Consider the following 18526-nt stretch of genomic DNA (forward strand, 5'->3'; position numbering starts at 1 on the left):
GGCCAGGTCAGAAGACCTGCCTTTGACAACATTTAGATGATTCTTGCCATAAGCTCACTGATTTGGGTTTCAAATTTCTCCTACCTGTGTTTTTTAATGCTCTGCAGTCTGGTGATACTTCTCTTAATATTTACTTCCTTTCCATTCAGAATCATTTTGTTTTGAGAAGGTTGGAAGCTTCTTCAGTAAAGCATTATGAATTAGTTAGGGTTCTTTTGGATGCCAGTAATAGAAAATCTAATCCAAGGGAGTTTATTGGGAAACAACTGAACAGTCTAGGAACAATATGACTCAGACATTATTGGCAAGAGGGATTCAAACACTGTCTTCAGGACCTAGATTATCTTTCCCTGTATGGAAAAAAAAATAATATAAAATGGGACTTAATGAAACTTCAAAGCTTTTGCACAGCAAAGGAAACCATAAACAGAACGAAAAGACAACCCTCAGAAGGGGAGAAAATATTTGCAAATGAATCAGTGGACAAAAGATTAATCTCCAAAATATATAAATAGCACATGCAGCTCAATATTAAAAAAAAAAACAACCCAATCAAAAAATGGGCAGAAGACCTAAATAGACATTTCTCCAAAGAAGACATACAGATGGTCAAGAAACACATGAAAAGCTGCTCAACTTCACTAATTATTAGAGAAATGCAAATCAAAACCACAGTGAGTTATTGCCTCACACCAGTTAGAATGGGCATCATCAGAAAATCTACAAACAACAAATGCTGGAGGGGGTGTGGAGAAAAGGGAACCCTCTTGCACTGTTGGTGGGAATGTAAATTGATACAGCCACTATGGAGAACAGTATGGAGGTTCTTTAAAAAACTAAAAATAGAATTACCATATGACCCAGCTATCCCACTACTGGGCAAATACCCAGAGAAAACCATAATTCAAAAGACACATGTACTCCAATGTTCATTGCAGCACTATTTACAATAGCCAGGACATGGAAGCAACCTAAATGCCCATCGACAGGCAAATGGATAAAGAAGATGTGGTACATATATACAATGGAATATTACTCAACCACAAAATTGGGTCATTTGTAGAGACATGGATGGATCTAGAGACTGTCATACAGAGTGAAGTAAGTCAGAAAGAGGAAAAACAAATATTGTATATTAATGCATATATGTGGAATCTAGAAGAATGGTACAGATGCACTGGATTTCAAGGCAGAAATAGAGACACAAATGTAGAGAACAAAAGTATGGACACCGAGAGAGGAAAGTGGTGAGGGTGGTGGTGGTGGTGGGATGAATTGGGAGGTTGGGATTGACAAGTATACACTAATATGTATAAAATAGATAACTATTAAGAACCTGCTGCCTAAAAAAAAATGAGGTGCTAGAGTGAAAATGTTAAGATTAATCCTTCCCACTGAATTTTGAGATTCAGCCTCCTTTTCCAACTTAGCCCTAGAATGCTGGTAGCCCAGCTTCTAACACCAGGCAGGGGGGTTGATGTATTCTCTCATGAAACTACCAGTGCAAGAGATAAGATTTACATATATTGACATTTGGGAATCCTTTAATAAAGCTTGAAAATCTTGCCCATGCACTTAGAACTTACAATCAGCATTTTAGAACCTTAGCCTTAAAATATGAATGGTGAGTTAAGGAGCACAGATATATGAGGAATGCCCAAAACATAAATCACAGAGATCAAAGTATATAGATAGAGAATAATAACACAGAGAAAACAGACAAATCAGAGTACAGAAAACTAAGATTAAAATCTCTCAGAACTGGAGAACATGGGATCCAGATTAAGAGCTCACTGAATGTCCATGATAATTAATAATCATAATAATAGTCATAGACTCACCACCACATTGCTACCCACACAGGATAGTGAATAGTGCTTGTTCTCATCAGTCAGAGTGGAAAATTCTATGATTTATGGGACATTGATATAGTACAGAAGATCTTGCCTCAGTAGTAAGCCCTTGACTGAGAACTACTCAGGTCCTGCATAATAAATCTCAAAATCAAGAAAGCATCATACTGTTTCCAAGAAACTAAACTACATCTAAGGACAAAACTCAAGAATATTTATAAAAATATAAAAATATCCAGCACCCAATAAGGTATAATTCACATCTGGCATCCAGTCAAAAATTGAAAGTCAAACAAAGAAATAGGAAAACATGACCCACAATGACTCACAATGGGGAGAGAAATCAGTCAATTGAAATTGACCCATAATTGATACATATGTTAAAATTGGCAGAGAAGAACATTAAAAGTCATTATAATTATATTCCACATGTTCAAAAAGTTAAGTAGAGCCATTGAAAATTTTTAAAAGTTCTAAATCAAACTTATAGAGATGAAAAGTACACAGTCTGAAATGGAAATTATACTGGGTGGAATACACAGCAGAAAAAAAATCAGCCAAATTTAATAAGTGATATTAGAAACTATACAAAATGAAAAATAAAGGAAAAGATAATTAAAATGAACATAGCATCAGTAAGCTATGAGACAACTTCAAAGATTCAACTGGAGTCCTTGAAGAACTGGAGGGAAGGTAACAGAAAGAATACATGAAAAACTAATGGTTAGAAGAGTTCCAAATTTGGTAAAGACTGTAATGTTAGATATCTAAGAATCTCAATGAATTCCAACCTTAGAAAACCTGAAGAAAACTACAGCAAGGCAAATTTTAACCAAATTAGTTAAAAACCAGTGAGAAAGAAAAAATATTAAAAGCACTGGAGGGAAAAACCCACATATTACATATAGAGAAATAAAGATAAGAATGAGAACAGATTTGTTATCAAAAACATTGCAGCGATAAGACAGTGGAGCAACATGTCTAAATAACTGAAAGTAAGAAAAACAAAACAAAACAACATGAAAATATTAACGTAAAATTTATACCCAGCAAAAATATCTTTCAATAACAAAGGTGAAATAAATCTTTGGCAGAAATACCCTCACAAAAAGAAAGTCCATCAGACGCCAGGGAAATTTTTCCAGATGGAAATATGGGTCTACAAAAGGGAGTAAAGAGCATTGGAAATTGTAACTAAAGAGCTGAACACATAATATCTTTTCTTATCTGAATATTTTTAAAAGATAATCAACTATTTAAAAATAATGACAGTGTAGTGTGAATTTTATAACATGTAAAAAATGTATAGCAAATATAGCACAAAGATCAGGAAAGGAATAAAAGATGTATACTAATGTAAATTTATTATACATACACAAAGTGGTATAATATCCCTTAAAGGTAGACTGTGATAAGTTAAAGATATATACTATAAACCAAGCATCCACTCAAATAATTAAATGAGAATATAGAGCTAATAGTTCAACCAAGGAGATAAAATGGAATAATAAATATTCAATTAACCCAAAAGAAGTCTAAAAAAAAAAAAAAGAATAAAGGAACAAAATAACAGATGGAACAAACAGGAAATGAATAGAAAGGTGATAGTTTCAAACCTTATTATAGCAGGAATCATACTAAATATAAAGAGTTAAAACATCTAATTTAAAAGGGAATGATTTTCAAACTGGATAAAAAAGCAAGATCCAACTGTATGCTGTCTGTAAGAATGTATTTTAAATATAAGACACAAGTAGACTAAAAGTAAAAGGATGGAAAATGGTATGTCATACTAACACTAATTTAAAGAAAAGTCTATATTAGTATCAGAAAAAGTATATTTTTCAATAAAATGATGTTACCAAAGATAAAGAAGATCATTTCATAACGATTTAATGATTTAATGATTCATCATGTGGACAAAACAATGTTAAGAGGAGCTTCAAGATGCTGGAAGAGTAAGATGCGGACATCAACTTCCTCCTCACAGATACATCAGAAATACATCTACAAGTGGAACTGCTCCTATAGAACACCTACTGAATGCTAGCAGAAGACCTCAGACCTCCCAAAAGGCAAGAAACTCCCCACGTACCTGGGTAGGGCAAAAGAAAAAACAGAGACAAAGAATAGGGACAGGACCTGCATCAGTGGGAGGGAGCTATGAAGGAGGAAAGGTTTCCACACACTAGGAAGCCCCTTTGTGGACGGAGACTGTGGGTGGCAGAGGGGGGAAGCTTTGGAGCCACAGAGGAGAGTGCAGTAACAGGGGTGCTGAGGGCAAAGTGGAGAGATTCCTGCACAGAGGATTGGTGCCGACCAGCACTCACCAGCCCTAGAGTCTTGTCTGCTCACGGGCGGGGGCTGGGGGCTGAGGCTTGGGCTTCAGAGGTCGGATCCCAGGGAGAGGACTGGGGTTGGCTGCGTGAACACAGCCTGAAGGGGGCTAGTGCACCATGGCTAGACAGGGGAGAGTCTGGGAAAAGGTCTGGAGCTACCAAAGAGGCAAGAGACGTTTTCTTGCCTGTTTCCTGGTGCGCGAGGAGAGGGGATTCAGAGCTCTGCTTAAAGGAGTTCCAGAGATGGGTACAAGCTGTGGCTATCAGCGAGGACCCCAGAGATGGACATGGGATGCTAAGGCTGCTGCTGCTGCCACCAAGAAACCTGTGTGCAAGCACAGGTCAGTATCCACACCTCCCCTCCTGGGAGCCTGTGCAGCCCGCCACTGCCAGGGTCCTGTGATCCAGGAACAACTTCCCCGGGAGAACACACGGGGCGCCTCATGCTGGTGTAACGTCACTCTGGCCTCTGCCCCACAGGCTTGCCCCACATCCGTACCCCTCGCTTCCCCCGGCCTGAGTGAGCTAGAGCCCCCAAAGCAGCTGCTCCTTTAACCCCATCCTGTCTGAGCGAAGAACAGATGCCCCCCGTCAACCTACACGCAGAGGTGGGGTCAAATCCAAAGCTGAACCCTGGGAGGTGTACGAACAAAGAAGAGGAAGGGAAATCTCTCCCAGCAGCCTCAGGAGCAGCGGATTAAATCTGCACAATCAACTTGTACTCTGCATCTGTGGAATACCTGAATAGATAATGAATCATCCCAAACTGAGGATGTGGACTTTGGGAGCAAAGATATATTATTTTTCCCCATTTTCTCTTTTTGTGAGTTTGTATGTGTATGCTGCTGTGTGTGATTTTGTCTGTATAATTTGGCTTTCACTATTTGTCCTATGGTTCTCTCTGTCCGTTTTTGTTGTTTTTTACTTAAAAAATTTTTTTTCTTAATAATTATTTTTTATTTTAATAACTTTATTTTATTTTATCTTCTTTCTTTCTTTCTATTTTTTTCTCCCTTTTATTCTGATCCACATGGATGAAAGGCTATTGGGGCTCCAGCCATGAGTCAGTGCTGTGCCTCTGAGGTGGGAGAGCCCACTTCAGGACATTGGTCCACAAGAGACCTTCCAGCTCCATGTAATATCAAACAGCAAAAGCTCTCCCAGAGATCTCCATCTCAACACAAGACCCAGCTCCACTCAACAACCAGTAAGCTACAGTGCTGGACACCCTATGCCAAACAACAAGAAAAACAGGAACACAAACCCACCCATTAGCAGAGAGGTTGCCTAAAATCATAATAAGGCCACAGACACCCAAAAAAACATGACAAGACATGGACCTGCCCACCAGAAATACAAGATCCAGCCTCATCCACCTCAACACAGGCACTAGCCCCCTCCACCAGGAAGCCTACACAACCCACTGAACCAACCTTAGCCACTGGGGACAGCCACCAAAAACAACGGGAACTACGAACATGCAGACTGTGAAAAGGAGACCCCAAACACAGTAAGTTAAACAAAATGAGAAGACACAAAAACATACAGCAGATGAAGGAGCAAGGTAAAAACACACCAGACCTAATAAATGAAGAGGAAATAGGCAGTCTACCTGAAAAAGAATTCAGAATAATTATAGTAAAGATGATCCAAAGTCTTAGAAATGGAATAGAGAAAATACAAGAAACGTTTAACAAGGACCTAGAAGAACTAAAGAGAAAACAAACAATGATGAACAACACAATAAATGAAATTAAAGATTCTCTAGAAGGGATCAGTAGCAGAATAACTGAGGCAGAAGAACGGATAAGTGACCTGGAAGGTAAAATAGTGGAAATAACTACTGCAGAGCAGAATAAAGAAAAAAGAATGAAATGAACTAAGGACAGTCTCAGAGACCTCGGGGACAACACTAAACACACCAACATTCGAATTATAGGGGTCCCAGAAGAAGAAGAGAAAAAGAAAGGGACTGAGAAAATATTTGAAGAGATTATAGTTGAAAACTTCCCTAATATGGGAAAGGAAATAGTTAATCAAGTCCAGGAAGCATAGAGAGTCCCATACAGGATAAATCCATGGAGAAACACGTCAAGACACATATTAATCAAACTATCAAAAATTAAATACAAAGAAAACATATTAAAAGCAGCAAGGGAAAAACAACAAATAACACACAAGGGAATCCCCATAAGGTTAACGGCTGACCTTTCAGCAGAAACTCTGCAAGCCAGAAGGGAGTGGCAGGACATATTTAAAGTGATGAAGGGAGAAAACCTACAACCAAGATTACTCTACCCAGCAAGGATCTCATTCCAGTTTGATGGAGAAATTAAAACATTTATAGACAAGCAAAAGCTGAGAAGGTTCAGCACCACCAAACCAGGTTTACAAGAAATGCTAAAGGAACTTCTCTAGGTAGGAAACACAAGAAAAGGAAAAGACCTACAATAACAAACCCAAAACAAGTGAGAAAATGGGAATAGGAACATACATGTTGATAATTACCTTAAATGTAAATAGATTAAATGTTCCCACCAAAAGACACAGACTCACTGAATGGATACAAAAATAAGACCCGTATATATGCTGTCTACAAGAGACCCACTTCAGACCTAGGGACACATACAGACTGAAAGTGAGGGGATGGAAAAAGATATTCCATGCAAATGGAAATCAAAAGAAAGCTGGAGTAGCAATTCTCATGTCAGACAAAATAGACTTTAAATAAAGACTATTACAAGAGACGAAACAATGTTAAATTTTTATGCACATCATAAGAGAGCTTCAAAATATCTGGAACAAAAAGAATAGAACTTCAAGTAGAAATAGTAAAATCCACAAATATATTTGGAAATTTCACTACCCTTTCTCAACTATTGATAAAATGAGTGGACAAAGTTAATAATAATATAAGAGGTTTGATCTGTACTATCAATTACCTTGACCTATTTGATACTTATTAAACACTCCACCCAACAAAAACAGAATTCACATTCTTTTCAAGTGCACACAGAATATTACTGACATCGATCATGTTCTGGATCATAAATTAAGTCTCAGTAAATTTAAAATGATTCAAGCCATATAATGCTTGTTTTCTGAGTACAGTGTAATTAAGTTAAAAATCAGTAATGGAATAATCTTGGAAGATTTCCTAATATTTGTAAACAAAACAAAATAAATCTATATAACATTGGTCAAAGAAAAAATTACAAGGGAAATTATAACTTCTTTTGAACTGAAAGAAAATGAAAATACAACGTCAAAATTTGTGGGGTGTGTTAAAGCAGTACTAAGAAAAAAATCATAGCACTAAGTGCATATATTAGAAAACAAGAATTGTCTGAAATCAGTGACACTAACTTCCATCTTAAGAGATTTAAAATGTAGAGCAAATTACACCCAGTGTAAGTACAAAACATGAAATAAAAACCTGAGCAGCAAGCAATGAAACAAAAAACAGAAAAGCAATAAAGAAAATCAATAAATCTAAAAGATGTTGTTTAAGAAGATCAATACAAATGATAAAACTCTAGCTGGACTGACTAAGAACAAAGGAGAGGAGACAAATTACCAATATCCAAAGTGAGAGGAGTGATGTTAGTACAGAATCTAGAGATACTAAAATATAATAAGAGAATATTATGAACAACATTAGAGCAATAATTTGACAACTTAGTTGAAATGAGCAAATTCCATGAAAGCCATAACTACGAAGCCTCACTGAAGAGGAAGTAGATAATGTGACTAGGTTGTTCTCTTGCCCCACTTTATTTACCACAATTCTAACTTTAACTTACTGATTATAGAAGTTCTTTTTATATTCTGGGTATTAGTCCTTTTTGTCATAATGTATTGAAAATAATAACTTCCCCATGTTGTGTCTTACTCTTTTCACACTCTTAATAATTTTTGATGAAAAAAATTAACTTTAGTGAAGTCAAATTCTTCAACCTTATGCTTTATGATTTGTGCTTTTTGTGTGTATCATTTCAAAAATCTTTCACAAGATAATGAAGATATTTCCAATGTTATTTCAAGACACCTTATTATTTTACATCTCACATTTAGATCTACAAAAATCTACAATTGATCTGGGGGTATAGTAAGGAGTAGAAGTCTACCTGCCACTTCTCCCAGGATACAATTGTCTCTATAAACACCATTTATTAAAAAGGTTTTCTTTTTCCTCTGTACTTAAGTGACAATAAAGAAAGAAAAGAAGAAAGAGAAAGAAATTAAGAGAAAGAAACATAAAAGAAAAAATAAATATAAAACAGAGAAAGAAAATAAAATGAGGAAAAGAGAAAAAGGTTAAAGAGAACAAACAAGCAGGGATATTTATTGGATTTATGCACTTACCTATAGAACATTTTGCTAGAATTGACATTTTGATAATGCTTATTTTTCTAATCAATGAATTCAGTATTTTCTCCATTTATTTCAACCTTATTGATATTTTCTTTCACAGCATATTAGAATTCTCCAGAGAAACAAAACCAATATATACATGTACATACATACAGATATATAGAAAGACATTTATTGTGAGGTCTTGATTTTGGTTCATGGGACTATGGAGGCTAAGAAGTTCCATAATCTACCACCTACAAGCTGGAGACCCGGGAAGGCTAGTGGTGTAATTCCAGCCCAGACCCCGGTGACTGAGAATCAGGTATCTATAGAGAAAAGTCCCAGTCTGAGTCTGAAGACCCAAGAACCAGAGACTTTCTCCCTTGCAGTTAGGTTGGGGTTATGTAGAAAATCTTGGCTAATGGACTGTGAATAGAAGTGAATTGTGACACTTTGATCTGAGGCAGTTAAGGGTGGGTGTATGTTATCCATGTACTTTCTCTTCCAGTGATGCAGCAAATTCTGATGCTGTTACTTGATACAGCAGCATCACAAGATGATGAAGATTTTGTTAGCCTGGGATTCTAAGTTACTATGTGGAGCAGTGTTGCTTGCCAACCTTCACTGAACTTATAACATGAGCAAGAAATAGAACGTTGTTTTATTAAGCCACTGAGAATTTGAGATTCTTTGTTTCTTCATCATATTCTAGCCTCTTGTAGTAATTTTATGAGTAATCATGGCTACATAGTAAGTACTCTTTGTGAGAGAGTTACCATTTGAGTTTTATGATATGAAACATTTTTTAGAGCTTTGAAGTTTAAAAGTGCTTTAACATATATTATCATTTGGTTTCACAATAATCATATGAGGTAGGCAGAGAGGCTTCATTTTCTCTGTTTTACAAATTAAGAAAATGTAACACAGATCTGTTAAGTGACATACTCAAGAGCCCACTCATAGGAGACAGTATTGGGGACTAGATATTCCAAATTCAGGTCTAGAGTTCACATATACTAAATTTGTAGCAAATCCCATATTGAACATTCATATTTCTCACCATCAGAGTCAGTTTTGTAGTAAGAACTCATATTATCTAAAGAAAGTTGATTTTCCATTATGTGTCCTGCCCTTTGGGACCTGATAGACATATTCAGGGACTGCATATTCCCTAAGGAGCATATAATTAATAAATGGCTCATTTTACTATACGATATATATGAGTACATTATCTCTCTTCAGATTTTTTTACATCCCTATATATTGTAACAAATTTAAGTATTTTTATATATTCCTACTGAACTTGACTAGCACATGAGTACCTATATTTGCTCCTGGGATAAAAACCTTAAACTTACTCACCCAAGATATCTCAGTCATAACCTGTTTTAAAGGTAATCAATCTGATTTAAATTGAGTCCAGTGGGTGTTGTCTGTTGCCTCTTTTTTCTTCCTCCAAGGGCAATCTGCATTGGGGGGGGGCGGTGTGTGGAGATTGAATTTACACATCATCCTTCATCAGGAGTCCACAGGGGAGTAGAAGAGCTTCTGGTCCAAGTGGGGACCTTGGGACCCTGCTGACTTCTGCTTTTTCTATCTGGTCCGTGGGTATGCCTTGCTGCCATCTGCTTCCAATGTCCATAGTCCCTGTCATGATCCTGGTCACAATGTCAACCACTCTGGTCCACCTTGTTTCCACCTCAGCTGCCTCTGGTCTCCCCAGCCTTCTGAAAACTTCCCTGCCTGAGTGCGGGGAGGATTGCAGGAGGGATAGTTTGGGGGCAGCTTAGGAATTCATTTCTGTGTACCCAGCCACGATAGCCCTGCTGTGAAGCTGCCCTTAGGTTCCTGTATAGAGATACCTCTATCAAACAGTACCTTGGACATTCAGCTTCTCTAAGTCACTTGGGCTTTCCTGGGCTATGCCCTGGCATTCATTTTTATTAAGCTCCTGCTTCCTAGATCTTAAAAGATCAAAAGTTTCAAATAATTGTGATTTTAAATGATAGTGCTGTGCTGTGAGGGGGAAAAAAAGAAGAGCTAAAATTTCCTTCATCTAAACAGATTCCTTTGTCAGCAGCTGTTAACCACTTTTCTCCTGAGGGCAGTCTATATACAAAAGCTAATTATTGGTAAGAGGAGGTTAAAGCTAAAAGGAATGGAAACAGTTTACCATCAGTATATTATTCTTTAATACACTTAGGTTTTTCTTGTCCTCAGCATTTGCATTTTCCCCATTTTTTAAAATTTTAATTTTTAGCATTTATCCAAAGAATGTGTCTTTGGCACCTCTTGTCTCAAGTGCCTACTTAGGTACAGAGTAGCTACTTAGTTAATGCATGCTGATTGCAGTAGTTTGGATGAGTTTCACATTGTACATTTATGTACAGTATATAAACTATTGATTCTTCCAAATGCCTTCAAAAGTGGTGAGTGTAAGTAAGCATATATGTTTACTGATTCAGTGGTATATGAATCATAATTCTTTTGAATATGAGGAATAAAAGGATGACTTGACCTATATGAGACAGAAGTAAGTTATTTGAATGACACTGGACTATTTAGTGTAACTCTGAGAACAAGGATCCAGCCGGCCCTCAGAGTTAAAGGTACCACAGCAATGAATCCTCCAGATCACTCATCTCCACTCTAAACACTGGCTTCAGTCTCTCAGTCCATATGGCAGGAAACATGACCACTGAATTCCCAATCCTCAAACGTCACAACTTGACCACCAGAGAGGAACTACTCTTCATCCCTTAGCTCATTTTTAGAGCCTTAGGATAAAACTTTAGTTGACTTATCTTGGGTCAGGTATTTGTCTCAGGACCAATTAACACTGACAGTAGGTTGTTATTACTGACTCTACTAAAGCCAAAATGGTTGCTGGTGTTCTCTTAAACGAGGTGACCTGGAATGAACAAATAATTACTGCATTGTATCCCTGTTATTTAGCAGAAAGATGAACACATAGTAGGCATTCATAATTATTTGCTGACTAGTTGAATATTTTGTTGACTGATTAAAGAGGTGAGAGACTTGTCCATATGGTGGTATCATTTAAAGGAGCATTTTCTTTGAATCATTGTGTTTCCTCACATGGATCCAACTTCATTGTGCACTTTATGAAAAACCATTCTCCTTCTAATTTATGAAAACAATCACTGAAGTGATAAATATCCATTAATATGGACTAATAAGGCAGATCTAAACTAAACCATAACAGTTTAATTTGAAACGCATTCAGAGTGATTTTCCCTAGTTTTGAAGCTTTTACATTTCCCTAACCAGACCCTCCTTTTTGGATAAAAGCCCAAAATACTCTTTTGGGTTTATTTAAGTAACTGATGGTAAATGACTATTTCTTTGACATATGTTGTAAAAAACATCTTTACTCGTGTTCAAGGGCTTAATTTTCCCACCATATACCTCAGCACTGCACGTGCATAATATTTTATAGGACACATAGTTCAATCGCTAGTTCTATTTAAATACTATAACACAATCACCTTTACCTCTTAACGCATTGTGATGTATCAGTCTACTTTTTATGGGGCTTCTACATTTAAAGTAATTTTTAAAAGTCTGTTGATTAATTAATTAGGTTGCAATTACCCTTGTTCACAGCTAAAGAGGTGGAGGGCTAAAGAAGAGAGCATCTATATGTTCAGGGAAAGAAGACATGGAGATCAAGGATCTCACTCCTATGCTCAGTTACTACATATGAGCCTGAATTGTTTATGGATTCTGGATGAAAGTATTTCTAATTAATTCTCATTCAGGGATAAAGTTGTGCACATTAATCCCCAGACAAGCTAGTTTTTACTTAGGATAAGTGTTACGATTATGTAAGAGGCTGAAGTAGTATATATGTATGTATACACACATCACATGCATATATATGTATACAACATATATATTTCATATATGTACATACCTGACTATCTATATCTGTATCTATATTCAATGTAAGTATGTCTCAATGCTGTTTCATAGTCTACCAAAGGTATCAAAGAATTTTCTATTTCTCCTAAAACTGAAAAATCAAGCTGGCTTGTTGAAACAGAGACTTTATTAGTCACTTAAGGATTCCCTGAAAGGAGGGATAATAGAGTGAGCATATCACTATTCAAAGATTCTGTTTCCTAAGATGAGGATATTGGAATTTTATCAAATCTAGCATGCTGTTTTATTTGATCAAATTTATGGATATACCTAAAAACCGTTTAAAATTATACTTTTTGTTACCCTGAAGATAATGACTAGTGTTATAATATAACCATATGTAATTGACACTGTCACACAATATTAGGATGATTCATGGAATAATAATTACTTTACTCCAAACAATTATCAGTTAAATTCTTGGGATCTAACAAGATATTTCTATATTTCCCAATTATCATTGATCCCTAGAATATGTAAACTTAAAAATTACTTCCTTAGAATTAAGGAATTGTTACATAATGGAAAAGGAAAACTTTCCCTTTTGCTGGAAATTAGACCATAATTCATTTTCTAATTCAGTGTATTTTTCATCACTTTCCTTTCCAAAAGTCAGATGTGATTGTTTTTCTTACTTTATTTTCATGAAGTGCAAATTAGAAGTGTTACAGCTAATCGATGGCACCAGAATAGTTCTTTTCAATAACCAGGACGTGAACCCTCTAACAAGGTTCAGTCAGTTCTATTTATAGTTCCCCTAAGTTAGGAACTATTTGTACACCCATGCTTCTGCATAATGACTTTTCAATGTGGTATCAGCAATCATTCCACAAGGCACAATCTCAAGATATCTATATGCATAAAGAATCTATTTAAAATAAAGGCTAAATTGTCTGGCCATGCATTAAACCATTTGCCTGTGAAATCACTTTGTGAAATATCTCCATACAGGAGATATTACAAGCTGAGTGTAGGACACAGCAAATTTTTGTTGTTGTTGTTTACCATATTGTATAATGATAACTTCTTTTGGAAACACTTCCTTCTCTAAGTGTCCTCTTCAAACACTTCTTCCTTCTTGCTCTAAAATGACAAACCATTTTGAGAATTTGGACTTAAGTTAGCCCACACAGGATTAGCAGAAGAGACTCTCAACAAACTTGCTTTAAATACTTATTGCTGAAATAAGATGTACTGATGATTTTGCAAAAAAAAAGTATGTTAGCATCAGGCTCATGCCCTCAACCTCAGAGACTAGGAGAGCAAAGTATGAACACTATGGGTTCCCTTGGAAGAACGCTTGTCTTCTACATTTCTGAATGAGAAACTACTCTATTTTTTTTAAGATTTTGAAAGGAAAGACATTTAAAAGAGCCATATTTCAAATTTCAAAGCAAAAATAATTCATTTCTTTTGAGCTTTTCTGTCATTGAGAACACGAATGAAATCTTTTGGCAGAAATGAATAATGCTTTAATAAGACAATATCAAGGTAAGTGTCTTGTGCTCCTTACTGCCCTCTTTATATCTTTGTAAGTGTGAAGAGAGACATTAGGTCCAGACTTGCATGTGGTTTCAGACCTCTAGGAATAGAGAAAAAACTTCCTGCATTATATCCTTAATTTTCCAACATGCTCCCTTTCTACCACCCAAATAACATCACTTTCTCAAATTATTGCAATCAAATTGGCCATAAAATAATTCACTGTGCTTATTGTATTACATTTTTCTAAATTTTAGGCTAACATGTTCCCTTTCATTAATCTTTGACCAGTGTTTACAGAGAGAAAAGATAATTAGTAAATTCATATAATCTCTTCTCAAAGTAATTTTTATTTACTAGCCTCTGCTGTTCGTGTACCTTTAGAAAATAAAAATGTAATTCTACAAACTTGACTGTTTTATGAGGTCTTGTTTTTCTTACCATGGAAAAAGGATCCAAGTTATCTATACACCAGGGAATCTTAATCAGGATACAGGAATACAAGTGAATAAAGACTCGCAATTTTGTATTTGATAATTTTTCTTGTTGCCACAAAATGATTTTCATATGTCTATTCTTATCTCTGTTATCTATTTATGTGGACATACATATTTTTAAATGGTACATGAAGATAAAAATTTTGAAGGTGTTAAAACATATAATTTAGTTTTAGATGTGCATATTTATAGCCTCTAAATGGAGATACCTGCTCACTGTTTTAGATAAAAAGCAAGTTATATATTCTCCCTTCCAATGACTACACCTATTTTCCTTATATCAACACATGACATCATCGTTTAAATCAAACCGATTTCTAAGCACCACAGCTGTTACTAGTTATTTAGAAGTCTAATTTGAGCAGAATGTGTCACGCCAACTTTGCACACACACGCTCACACAGGCAGTATTCACATTAAAACTTTCACCTCTATTAAATAGCAACAGTTCTTCAAAAATTCCAACACTCTACTCTTAACAACTAAATAAAATATGTGTCTTTGAGGAGTAATGTGCCTATTTTATTTTTATTCCTAGAGACAAATCTTGTATTGAGTTGGTGCAGTTTTGTTACCCTGCTGTCACTTTAATCCATCCTCAAAGATGCACGTGACACTGGGTGAGTTTAGTTTTCCAACGTCATTGTTTTACTCTTCCTGAATTAAGGGTAAATCTCTGTGACTTTGTCTTCAATGGAGGTCACATAGATATAGCCATCAATATTGAAATAGCATTTTCTCATGCAAACAGAAGCTTTAATAGCCTTTACAAGGGTTTGCTCCTTAGGGAGACTAAATTCAAAATGGCACAAGCCATCTGTCATAGTGGAATTTTTTCAGTTCCCTTCTGCCGCACCTCTCTCTCTTCCTCTCTCCCTCTCTCTCTCTCTCCCTCTCTCTCTCCCACTTCACTCTCTCTCTCTCTTTTGGTTCTATAAACTGACAGCTTTATAATCCATTCTTTCACATTGACTAACATAAAAATAGATCCACAAACCTTTGTAGAGAGGCACATTCTATACCCAGATCAAATGAAATATCAAATTTGCAGTATTGAGCCCAACAGTGAATTCAGTGTCTACTGAGGAAACTCCCTATCACTCCGGCCATGGAGCACTTTGGGAGACAGGGAAGCTGTAGATGGGTCCAGATGGAAGTCTGTTGCAGGGATCTCCTTATTGTGTACATCTCTAAATCCTGACCTCAGAAGACTTTTGGCTGAGCTGGAATTGATATGGAAAACATTTTTAAGAAAGAAAAAGGTTTCTTTGGGTAGAACTTAGATATTTCCTCCAAATTCAGAGATGAAAGAATTCATGAAAGAAAAATTTAAATCTTCATATCCTGAAAGTACACTATTACTCCATAAAAAACAGAAATAATTATGTTAGTGTCAGTTTTCACTGGTAGATGGTAAGCTTAATCCAAGCTGACGCTGTCTCATTCATTATATAGCCCTAGTCTCTAGCAGGGTACCTGGTACCTATTAAGTACTTAGGCAATATTTGTGGAGGGAAGAGAGGAGTGAGGGGAGAAAGGAATGAAAGAAAAGAAAGAAGGAAGGGAAGGAAGGGAGGACAGGAGAAAGGACAAAAAGAAAATCTACAATGAACAGTGAAAAGCTCTCAGCTCTTTAGAAAGCATTGAACTTATGGAATCCCAACTATAAATTAAAACACTAAAAAAAATGGTATATGGACTTCCCTGGCTGTCCAGTGGTTAAGACTCTGCGCTTCTGGTGCAGGGGACATGGGTTTGATCCCTAGTCAGGGAACTAGGGTCCCACATGTCCTGTGGCATGGCAAAAAGAAAACTAAACAAACAACCAACCAAACAAGAAAACCTAAAAGAATGGTATAAAAAAGCAAAACTACAAGTTATGGAAAATGTTCTTAAAACTAAATATCAACACTGTTATAAGTTACACTAGGTAGAGTAAGAATTGGCCTCCAGATTAGCTGCTCTTTTTCTTTGAGTCTAGAATTGAAATCATTTTTGAATAACTTACAACCTCAACTTATTTAAGATCAGGTCCACAATTAGACTGGGAATGAACAATGCTTTGGGTAAAAGTGTGATTACCACTGTATTATGAATTTCCGTGCTATCATGAGGGATCCACCAGTTACCATTAACTCTGGACTATATCTAATTCAATTTTCTAGACTGTATTTGTTGTATTCTAATTAATTTTTAGTGACAAGATTTGCAGGATGTGATAAAGTATGTTAAATTAGACTGTATGAATAATGTTATGTATTTCTATATAAGTGAAATATTTTCCCTGAAATATGTGCTTTAATTTTCATTTCATCTCATTAGATGGGCCCAAGAGCTAGAAATCATAACTACATAAGGAATATAGAATATACAGAAGGGGACGGTGGTAACCATGGAAAGACAGACTGAGGCCGATGTGTTGGTGTTTCACTGTGTGGTGCCTTAGCCAGTCTTCCACATTTGACCGGGGCTTCATCTGGTGTACAGTTAGACTAGCATTCAAGCCTCTCTACTCCCCAGCTGGGTGTTACTCCATTTCACTGGACTAAAATAATACAATATCAATCTTGAAAGAATGAGAGAAACAGACTTCTGAGATCATCTAGTAAATGGTAGAATGTTTTTGGCAGCTAAGTTATTTCTTCAAATGAAATTTTTCTCAGAAACCTCAAATTAAAAACTGGTAAATTTCATGTTGCTCTGGCTGAAGCTGAGGTGGGCTGTCACCCTATACTGCCCACTGCCTTCCACCTCCATCCTGAACATTGATTTGCATTTTCCCACATCTGGGCAGAACTTTAATGACACTATTCCCACCTTACCCCATGTCTTCTCCACTGGCCCCTTGTTTGCATGCCTGTTTTCTCACCTGTAGCCCAGCTCAAAACATTTCTTCTAGGTGGGCTTCTGTATTAGAGTTATTTGACTTTTCACCCCTTCTCCACAAAACTCCACATTATTCTCAATTCAACTTATACAGATATTACTTTGTTGATTAGCTGAGTAGAAGTTGGGTGTTTTATGACCCAAATATATTTGCTGCATTGTTCACTAAACTGTAAAGTCTTTTATGACAAGGGTGGGCTCTGGTGACTCATGCTTCCTCAATGTTCACCTTGCCTGCTGCCATGAGCAACTGAGGACTATGGAAGCTTCCATTTTTGTTCTAAAACAATGACAGCTGTTTAGAGATTTGTAGTTATTAGTGGGCTTAACTTCACCACTTATCTATGTTCACTACATGGGACATAGCTTTAAAATTAAATTGTATAACCCTGGAGATCTTTGTTTAGGTCTGCAAAGACTTGAACTCTAAACAAGTATTATTATTTAGTAGTAGTTTAAGCAAAGTAGTTTTCCAAAAGGAGCCTTTCAATTCATATACAAGGACTTAGTAACTTACTCAAATGACAGAGAAAATAGTAGCAAAGCCTAGAACTCAAAACTCCAGACTCTCAAGTGAGTAATCTTGGGTACAAGGACCACAGGACATCATTTCTTATCACTGCATCATCTTTTACCTAGTTTTCTCATCTGTGAAATGGAAGTGCATTACCAAATTGCACCTAGGGTTACTTTATGCTTCTAAGAACTAGGATAAAAGATCAAATTGATTGATAAGTTCTATAGAAACATAAGGTTTTCCACTTGCTATTGATTGGAGAATGATTAAATACTAATGCCTGGAGACAGTTACATGGGAGCTGCTGAATGGTAATATACAGGTATTGCTTAAATGGAAGACTCCCATTCGTTATTGAGTTCCATTGACAGAGTTCTATTGTTTTGCCTAAAGGCAGGTAAACCTGAACTGATTTTTTGTTTCAGATTATTTCCCTCTATATATGCTAGCTGCTCACCAAAATCCATTACTCATTTTTTAAAACATAACATTTGGCTGGGCACAAGACTACCCTGCTATAGGCTATATTTCCTGGCCTCTGTTTCATGTATGTGGGTCAATGAGACTAAGTTGTTGTCAGTGGAAGTGATGTGTTCTGTACATGAATGTTGTGTTCCACTATGTCACTTACTTAAAAGGAAATTGCAGGGG

This window comes from Kogia breviceps, chromosome 2 (genome assembly GCF_026419965.1).
Source record: "Kogia breviceps isolate mKogBre1 chromosome 2, mKogBre1 haplotype 1, whole genome shotgun sequence".
Lineage (NCBI taxonomy): Eukaryota > Metazoa > Chordata > Mammalia > Artiodactyla > Physeteridae > Kogia > Kogia breviceps.